Genomic DNA, 10562 nt, shown 5'->3' on the forward strand with positions numbered 1-10562 from the left:
AAAGAGTAGATATTCAAATTACACTGCTAAATATGACTAGCATTAGCTACGTGTAGTAGTGCAAAATAGTCCATCAAATGTATTAGCAGGTGTAGCCAATACACGAGTCCACTATTGGTCATATCACTATTGAGAACATGCCCCAAATTCATTGCTTTAGTAGAATTTAATTGTAAGTGAAATGATACTCACATTGTAATGTCCTTAGTATTTGTTCAGTCTACAGGATCTCTAACACTCTGTTAAATGAATAAATGTAAATGTACTACGACGTAAATTTTGTTTTGAATCAATTAATGCAGAAATTACACACAATATTAAGTTGATGTAATTATCAACATTATTATGTCAACACAACTCATCAAAATAATGTGTACAACTTTAAATATTTAATTAATTCAATAAATTAGAATTTTTATCTTGCAACCACACATTAAATTTAGATTGTGGGGGTTTGTTTTGTATAGCTCCGCTGTTAGAAAATACATGATGGTTGAATGTGAACATAAATGAGCAGAATGTAAGCTTGTGAAATAAATTAAACTTTATTGATTGCACTTTTGAGAAAATGGCATGACTTTGAATAAAAATGTACTGAAATAAATACTCTAAAACATTGATATACCTGAAGAAATGTAAAAAAAAAAAGTTTTTACATACCTTCTAAATAGGAGGTAAACGTTTTAAAGACGGTGTTTTATAAGAAACGCGCGTATTACGTGCCTTCTAAACCTAACCCTTTAGGATGTAAAATGTTTAAAGTGCTGCTTAAAAGAATCGAGAGTTTTGTTTAAACTAGAAGACACATTTTCCGGGCGATGTCTTGTAGGTGTATACACACTGTCCTACACGTGTTTTCCCGGGGTGACAGTTCTGTAGATAGTGTAAATTTTACATTTATGAGCTCTGGTGACAGTGTCTGAAGTGTGTGTGTATGTGGGTGTGTGGGTGTGCGTGCGTGTGTGTGGGTGTGTTAGAGAGAGAGAGAGAGAGAGAGAGAGAGAGAGTCATGTGTTTCTTGGGGGTTTGCTGACCAGAATGCTTACAGTGTGTTTATGTTAATGAATTAAGGGACGAGTCGTGTGTTTCAGGGTTTAACGATCCCTACCAATGTGTACATTTGTGGTTTTAAGTGAATCTTTGTTTCTGAAATTACTTCTGTGGTAATTATCAGTTTGTGTAACTAATCTATCAGAAAATACTAGACCTGGTGACTGAATGTGGTAGATGTATTAGAATTTTGGACATGTTATGCATGTGTAGCTCCCTATGTGTATGATCTATGTGTAATCCTTCTGTCAAGAAATGAGCAGACTGAGGTCTGTGAAATAATTGAACTATTTATTGGCTACGTTGTTGAGAAAAACACTGTGATGTGTAAAACATTTCTACAGTCCTTCAAGGCTGTATGATGTCGTTGTTCTCTTTTACTGAAAGAAAGGTCAAAACCATCGGTGTTATTCGTTGTGGAGACTGAAGTGACAATATGTCTGAAGAAAATGAAAATATGTATTACATATCCTACCTTCTAACCAGGTTAATTTAAGGGTGAAAAAAAACCTTTTTTAAAGAAGGTGTTTTAAAAGAGTCGTGCATTTTGTTTAAACTATAAACAAGATTTCAGAAAATGGTACGCCAACGAGGATACTTACACAGAACTATCGCTAAATACATAAGCTTTTGTCTATGCTTTGACATCCCATGTCCCAGCAGTACATTTATGACCTCTGATGACCATGTGGGTGTGCGGGGGTGGGTGTGTGAGAGAGAGAGAGACACAGGTGTTCTTTTGGGGGTTTTGCTGACCAGAATTCTTACAAATGTGTTTGTTAACGAATTAAAGGGAATCGTGTGTCTCAGTGTTAAAATAATGGTTAAGACGTCGTAGTTAAAAAACAGAAGAAACTCTGCAACTATCTGTTACAATGTCTGCTCCGAGAAAGCCTAATATCCTTAGAAGATTGCTGTGTATTCACCAACAAGAGGACCTGTTGAAATGAGAGAGGACCTGACTTTTGCTCCAAATTTTTTTTTTTAAAAAACCAAGATGTTAGTTTGACAATTTATTAATGAAGGTATTGTAAATACGTTGTTGTTTAACCCTGAGCAGGGCGTCAACAACTCCAAAGATCGTGTCTTAAGTCCATGGGTTTAGTTAGGAGGTAGAAAAACATTTAAAGATGGTGTTTTAAAAGAGTCGTGCATTTTGTTTAAACTATAAACAAGATTTCAGAAAATGGTTCGCCAACGAGGATACTTACACAGAACTATCGCTAAATACATAAGCTTTTGTCTATGCTTTGACATCCCATGTCCCAGCAGTACAATTATGACCTCTGATGACCATGTGGGTGTGCGAGGGTGGGTGTGTGAGAGAGAGAGAGAGACACACAGCTGTTCTTTTGGGGTTTTGCTGACCAGAATTCTTACAAATGTGTTTGTTAACGAATTAAAGGGAGTCGTGTGTCAAAGTGTTAAAATAATGGTTAAGACGTTGTAGTTAAAACACAGAAGAAACTCTGCAACTATCTGTTACAGTGTCTGCTCCGAGAAATCCTAATACCCTTAGAAGATTGCTGTGTATTCAATAACAAGAGGACCTGTTGAAATGAGAGAGGACCTGACTTTTGCTCAAAAAAAAAACAAACAAAAAAAACCAAGAGGTTAGATTGACAAATTATTAATGAAGGTAATGTAAAGACGTTGTTGTTTAACCCTGAGCAGGGCGTCAACAACTCCAAAGGTAGTGTCTTAAGTCCGAGGGTTTAGTTAGGAGGTAGAAAAAACATTTAAAGATGGTGTTTTAAAAGAAACAAGTGTTTCATCCTTAATGGTAAAAAAGAAAAGTGTTTGTACTCCAATATGAAATAAAATGGTGGAGACACACCGAGTACATTTCTGTTCCACAGTCTATAAGGATCCCCAAACTTCATGTAGTGTGGAAAAATATATACACCCTCCGTGACTATGTTACTTAAGGTTTAAACATTTTTATTTTGTGATGGCAGCAAGACAAAACGGTTGTGCATTTGGTATCTGGTGATTTTAGAATTAGGCCCCAAATGTCAAATATGTTTTGTGTATGGCTTCATCAGGTAAAGATCACGATGGTATGGAAAGAGTATACAAGAGTAATTGGGGTGATCTAATGCTTAGGACTTGTACAGTACTTCAACTCGGGAACGTCCCACCATGGCGTTCAGAGAGACGTTATCTATGGTACACGTATATATATATAGATCAGATCACCAGTCTGTCTTTACCCAGTCCTGATCTGGGGGTTCGGGGGAGGGGGGGATTACAGTTCAGGCATATTTCCAACAGAACAGAATATTAGACATTTAGTGTAAACTAGTGAAAAAAAAATAATAAAATCTCTGAAATATTTCAGTGAAAATAGTGGTCCATATTTAATGCATTATATTAGAAATGACAGTACAGTCTTTGTTGATCAGTTACCAACTCATACTTTATAATAATTTGTTTAGGAGCATCTGAATCTGGCAAATAACTTCTATTGCATTTAGGCATACAATAAAAGTTAATAAAAAAATTAGGAAGAAATGACTTGTGCACTACTGCTGCGGATATTAAGTCAAACCATTTTGTTCAAACTTCAGCATGACCCATAGAGAAGCAGAAACTTATGGCACCTTATGAATACCATGTGAAGGATTAAGTTGACTCGTCCCTTACAGTTACAAAGACATGACCTTGTGCAGGATCACCTTCGCACCAGCATCGATCCCCTCTTCTCCCATTTCAACGTATAAGAAAAGGCAAAAAGTAATATAAGATGTATAAGAATATATTTATAAAATATAACACATTATGAGGAAGAAATATAAAATATTATTTAACAAGGTCTGCCGTTCAGCCCTCTTAACTGTAAGAGCATCATCAGTATTGTACAGCAGTTGGGGAACAGTAGTTAGCTTTCAGATGTCAGATATAAAACAACTTTTTGAGTCACAGTGCCAAACTACTGGTATTATATTCGGATCCTTCTTTTTCAGCATGAAGGACTGGCATTTATTTAATAGACAGATGGTACAGCCATATACTTGGTCAGAGAATTTAGGAATTTCTTTGAGAAAGGTTCATTGTTTTTGTTCTTTTATCATAGCTTCAGTTTGTATACTTACTTTGGTTAGTGACTTAAACTGTTTTATTAGGTACTGACAGATTTCATTAACAGGGAACGATGATAAGTGAAGATTAAGCTGGTATGCGTGTACAAAATAAAACTGTCTATATGTATATTTGTCTGCTATGTATCTGTTTAAAACACTGTTGTAATGGCGATATAAAGAGAGAGAGATACCCATTTACTAATTCATAGAACCCCTTTCCACCTTTTCAAGTTCGTTATACATTTTTCTTTTCAAGCATCGTGTTCAGACATTGCAAATCATCAGTCTGAAGGTTAAGGGTTACTTAGATTTTTGCTTCTTCAGCATCAAAAAAAGTCTAAACATTAATCTTATTATTAAACTCAGAAACACTATAACTGTCTGGTTGTGATCATAATAAAAGGCAACGTGAAAGGTGACTTAATTCCCAATGAGATTTCTCTATGTTCTCTATGACCTTTCTACAGTATATGCCATTAAGTCCTAGTTTCCAGCCATCATTACAGCACGGGAGAGGAAATCTCGTTTATCAGATGTGTGATGTACGTCTAGACAATCTGATAACAAACTACACACACAACATTTATGTTGAGAAAATTCAGCTCGATCTTTGTTCCAAATAACATTGGATCAGATCCATAGTTTACAGCATCTGTCCCACACGTATTTAATCTGTATTACGAGTACTGAACAAGTTAGAGGAGGAGAAAATGTAGATTTACTGTTCATTGGAACTTTATTGTTTATTTAGATCTGTCTTGATTCATTTTCATATTCAAATTTTAAAAAAATACATTTTATTATTACATCATAAAAAGTCTAATATCTATTAAATATCATATCTATTTAACATAGTTAAATTAATTAATAATTAATTATTAAATATAGTAACATAGTTGTGTGTTCATGTAATTTTTTGTAGATCCATGTTGTAGAATTGCGTTTGTTGTCTATGAATGTGATTAATCTCTTATAGGATGCAATAGGGTGTGTTAATTAACCACTAATAAAGTGTTTTAGTTTACTGATTTCATTCACTCAGCTCAAACAGGTCATTCCTTCTGATATCTGTATTACTACTTTCCACAACGTGTCTTTATCTCCACCACCCTTTGAAACAAAGTGATGCACATGTATTGCCTAACCCTATCGTTACTGAGTGTACCTATTCCTTGTGGACAGACTGAACTGCAGGAAAGGAACTGTTAACAAGATGAGGTTATGGTCTGAATTACCAAGTGGGGTAGTGTAAGTAACTCTGAGAGCTACAGTACATTAATGAGTTTATCTATATTTACTCAAACCCTATACAGGAATAGTAAATTGGTGTATATGATTTTATGAAAAGAAAAAGTAGGTTCTGTGTGCATAAGAAACAGAGAAAGACCATTTTCTGAAAAGAGTCGCATGGTGAAAATCCATGTTCCTACATTCATACGTTATGTTATGTTACGTTATGTATTTTTTTAAAATTTGAATATGAAAATGAATCAAGACAGATCTAAATAAACAATAAAGTTCCAATGAACAGTAAATCTACATTTTCTCCTCCTCTAACTTGTTCAGTACTCGTAATACAGATTAAATACGTGTGGGACAGATGCTGTAAACTATGGATCTGATCCAATGTTATTTGGGAAACAAGATCGAGCTGAATTTTCTCAACATAAATGTTGTGTGTGTAGTTTGTTATCAGATTGTCTAGACGTACATCACACATCTGATAAACGAGATTTCCTCTCCCGTGCTGTAATGATGGCTGGAACTAGGATTAATGGCATATACTGTAGAAAGGTCATAGAGAACATAGAGAAATCTCATTGGGAATTAAGTCACCTTTCACGTTGCCTTTTATTATGATCACAACCAGACAGTTATAGTGTTTCTGAGTTTAATAATAAGATTAATGTTTAGACTTTTTTTGATGCTGAAGAAGCAAAATCTAAGTAACCCTAACCTTCAGACTGATGATTTTGCAATGTCTGAACACGATGCTTGAAAAGAAAAAATGTATAACGAATTGAAAAGGTGGAAAGGGGTTCTAGAATTAGTAAATGGGTATCTCTCTCTCTTTATATCGCCATTACAACAGTGTTTAAACAGATACATAGCAGACAAATATACATATAGACAGTTTTATTTTGTACACGCATACCAGCTTAATCTTCACTTATCATCGTTCCCTGTTAATGAAATCTGTCAGTACCTAATAAAACAGTTTAAGTCACTAACCAAAGTAAGTATACAAACTGAAGCTATGATAAAAGAACAAAAACAATGAACCTTTCTCAAAGAAATTCCTAAATTCTCTGACCAAGTATATGGCTGTACCATCTGTCTATTAAATAAATGCCAGTCCTTCATGCTGAAAAAGAAGGATCCGAATATAATACCAGTAGTTTGGCACTGTGACTCAAAAAGTTGTTTTATATCTGACATCTGAAAGCTAACTACTGTTCCCCAACTGCTGTACAATACTGATGATGCTCTTACAGTTAAGAGGGCTGAACGGCAGACCTTGTTAAATAATATTTTATATTTCTTCCTCATAATGTGTTATATTTTATAAATATATTCTTATACATCTTATATTACTTTTTGCCTTTTCTTATACGTTGAAATGGGAGAAGAGGGGATCGATGCTGGTGCGAAGGTGATCCTGCACAAGGTCATGTCTTTGTAACTGTAAGGGACGAGTCAACTTAATCCTTCACATGGTATTCATAAGGTGCCATAAGTTTCTGCTTCTCTATGGGTCATGCTGAAGTTTGAACAAAATGGTTTGACTTAATATCCGCAGCAGTAGTGCACAAGTCATTTCTTCCTAATTTTTTTATTAACTTTTATTGTATGCCTAAATGCAATAGAAGTTATTTGCCAGATTCAGATGCTCCTAAACAAATTATTATAAAGTATGAGTTGGTAACTGATCAACAAAGACTGTACTGTCATTTCTAATATAATGCATTAAATATGGACCACTATTTTCACTGAAATATTTCAGAGATTTTATTATTTTTTTTTCACTAGTTTACACTAAATGTCTAATATTCTGTTCTGTTGGAAATATGCCTGAACTGTAATCCCCCCCTCCCCGAACCCCCAGATCAGGACTGGGTAAAGACAGACTGGTGATCTGATCTATATTATATATACGTGTACCATAGATAACGTCTCTCTGAACGCCATGGTGGGACGTTCCCGAGTTGAAGTACTGTACAAGTCCTAAGCATTAGATCACCCCAATTACTCTTGTATACTCTTTCCATACCATCGTGATCTTTACCTGATGAAGCCATACACAAAACATATTTGACATTTGGGGCCTAATTCTAAAATCACCAGATACCAAATGCACAACCGTTTTGTCTTGCTGCCATCACAAAATAAAAATGTTTAAACCTTAAGTAACATAGTCACGGAGGGTGTATATATTTTTCCACACTACATGAAGTTTGGGGATCCTTATAGACTGTGGAACAGAAATGTACTCGGTGTGTCTCCACCATTTTATTTCATATTGGAGTACAAACACTTTTCTTTTTTACCATTAAGGATGAAACACTTGTTTCTTTTAAAACACCATCTTTAAATGTTTTTTCTACCTCCTAACTAAACCCTCGGACTTAAGACACTACCTTTGGAGTTGTTGACGCCCTGCTCAGGGTTAAACAACAACGTCTTTACATTACCTTCATTAATAATTTGTCAATCTAACCTCTTGGTTTTTTTGTTTGTTTTTTTTTGAGCAAAAGTCAGGTCCTCTCTCATTTCAACAGGTCCTCTTGTTATTGAATACACAGCAATCTTCTAAGGGTATTAGGATTTCTCGGAGCAGACACTGTAACAGATAGTTGCAGAGTTTCTTCTGTGTTTTAACTACAACGTCTTAACCATTATTTTAACACTTTGACACACGACTCCCTTTAATTCGTTAACAAACACATTTGTAAGAATTCTGGTCAGCAAAACCCCAAAAGAACAGCTGTGTGTCTCTCTCTCTCTCTCACACACCCACCCTCGCACACCCACATGGTCATCAGAGGTCATAATTGTACTGCTGGGACATGGGATGTCAAAGCATAGACAAAAGCTTATGTATTTAGCGATAGTTCTGTGTAAGTATCCTCGTTGGCGAACCATTTTCTGAAATCTTGTTTATAGTTTAAACAAAATGCACGACTCTTTTAAAACACCATCTTTAAATGTTTTTCTACCTCCTAACTAAACCCATGGACTTAAGACACGATCTTTGGAGTTGTTGACGCCCTGCTCAGGGTTAAACAACAACGTATTTACAATACCTTCATTAATAAATTGTCAAACTAACATCTTGGTTTTTTAAAAAAAAAAATTTGGAGCAAAAGTCAGGTCCTCTCTCATTTCAACAGGTCCTCTTGTTGGTGAATACACAGCAATCTTCTAAGGATATTAGGCTTTCTCGGAGCAGACATTGTAACAGATAGTTGCAGAGTTTCTTCTGTTTTTTAACTACGACGTCTTAACCATTATTTTAACACTGAGACACACGATTCCCTTTAATTCGTTAACAAAACACATTTGTAAGAATTCTGGTCAGCAAAACCCCAAAAGAACACCTGTGTCTCTCTCTCTCTCACACACCCACCCCCGCACACCCACATGGTCATCAGAGGTCATAAATGTACTGCTGGGACATGGGATGTCAAAGCATAGACAAAAGCTTATGTATTTAGCGATAGTTCTGTGTAAGTATCCTCGTTGGCGTACCATTTTCTGAAATCTTGTTTATAGTTTAAACAAAATGCACGACTCTTTTAAAACACCTTCTTTAAAAAAGTTTTTTTTCACCCTTAAATTAACCTGGTTAGAAGGTAGGATATGTAATACATATTTTCATTTTCTTCAGACATATTGTCACTTCAGTCTCCACAACGAATAACACCGATGGTTTTGACCTTTCTTTCAGTAAAAGAGAACAACGACATCATACAGCCTTGAAGGACTGTAGAAATGTTTTACACATCACAGTGTTTTTCTCAACAACGTAGCCAATAAATAGTTCAATTATTTCACAGACCTCAGTCTGCTCATTTCTTGACAGAAGGATTACACATAGATCATACACATAGGGAGCTACACATGCATAACATGTCCAAAATTCTAATACATCTACCACATTCAGTCACCAGGTCTAGTATTTTCTGATAGATTAGTTACACAAACTGATAATTACCACAGAAGTAATTTCAGAAACAAAGATTCACTTAAACCACAAATGTACACATTGGTAGGGATCGTTAACCCTGAAACACACGACTCGTCCCTTAATTCATTAACATAAACACACTGTAAGCATTCTGGTCAGCAAACCCCCAAGAAACACATGACTCTCTCTCTCTCTCTCTCTCTCTCTCTCTCTAACACACCCACACACACGCACGCACACCCACACACCACATACACACACACTTCAGACACTGTCACCAGAGCTCATAAATGTAAAATTTACACTATCTACAGAACTGTCACCGGGAAACACGTGTAGGACAGTGTGTATACACCTACAAGACATCGCCCGGAAATGTGTCTTCTAGTTTAAACAAAACTCTCGATTCTTTTAAGCAGCACTTTAAACATTTTACATCCTAAAGGGTTAGGTTTAGAAGGCACGTAATACGCGCGTTTCTTATAAAACACCGTCTTTAAAACGTTTACCTCCTATTTAGAAGGTATGTAAAAACTTTTTTTTTTACATTTCTTCAGGATATCAATGTTTTAGAGTATTTATTTCAGTACATTTTTATTCAAAGTCATGCCATTTTCTCAAAAGTGCAATCAAATAAAGTTTAATTTATTTCACAAGCTTACATTCTGCTCATTTATGTTCACATTCAACCATCATGTATTTTTCTAACAGCGGAGCTATACAAAACAAACCCCCACAATCTAAATTTAATGTGTGGTTGCAAGATAAAAATTCTAATTTATTGAATTAATTAAATATTTAAAGTTGTACACATTATTTTGATGAGTTGTGTTGACATAATAATGTTGATAATTACATCAACTTAATATTGTGTGTAATTTCTGCATTAATTGATTCAAAACAAAATTTACGTCGTAGTACATTTACATTTATTCATTTAACAGAGTGTTAGAGATCCTGTAGACTGAAACAAATACTAAGGACATTACAATGTGAGTATCATTTCACTTACAATTAAATTCTACTAAAGCAATGAATTTGGGGGCATGTTCTCAATAGTGATATGACCAATAGTGGACTCGTGTATTGGCTACACCTGCTAATACATTTGATGGACTATTTTGCACTACTACACGTAGCTAATGCTAGTCATATTTAGCAGTTGTAATTTGAATATCTACTCTTTAGTTCACCGTAGCAGTGGATAAGAAGGAAAAAGTTTCATTTGACAAATCTGCTCA

Source organism: Ictalurus furcatus, unplaced genomic scaffold, assembly GCF_023375685.1.
Source record: "Ictalurus furcatus strain D&B unplaced genomic scaffold, Billie_1.0 ctg1, whole genome shotgun sequence".
Taxonomy (NCBI): domain Eukaryota; kingdom Metazoa; phylum Chordata; class Actinopteri; order Siluriformes; family Ictaluridae; genus Ictalurus; species Ictalurus furcatus.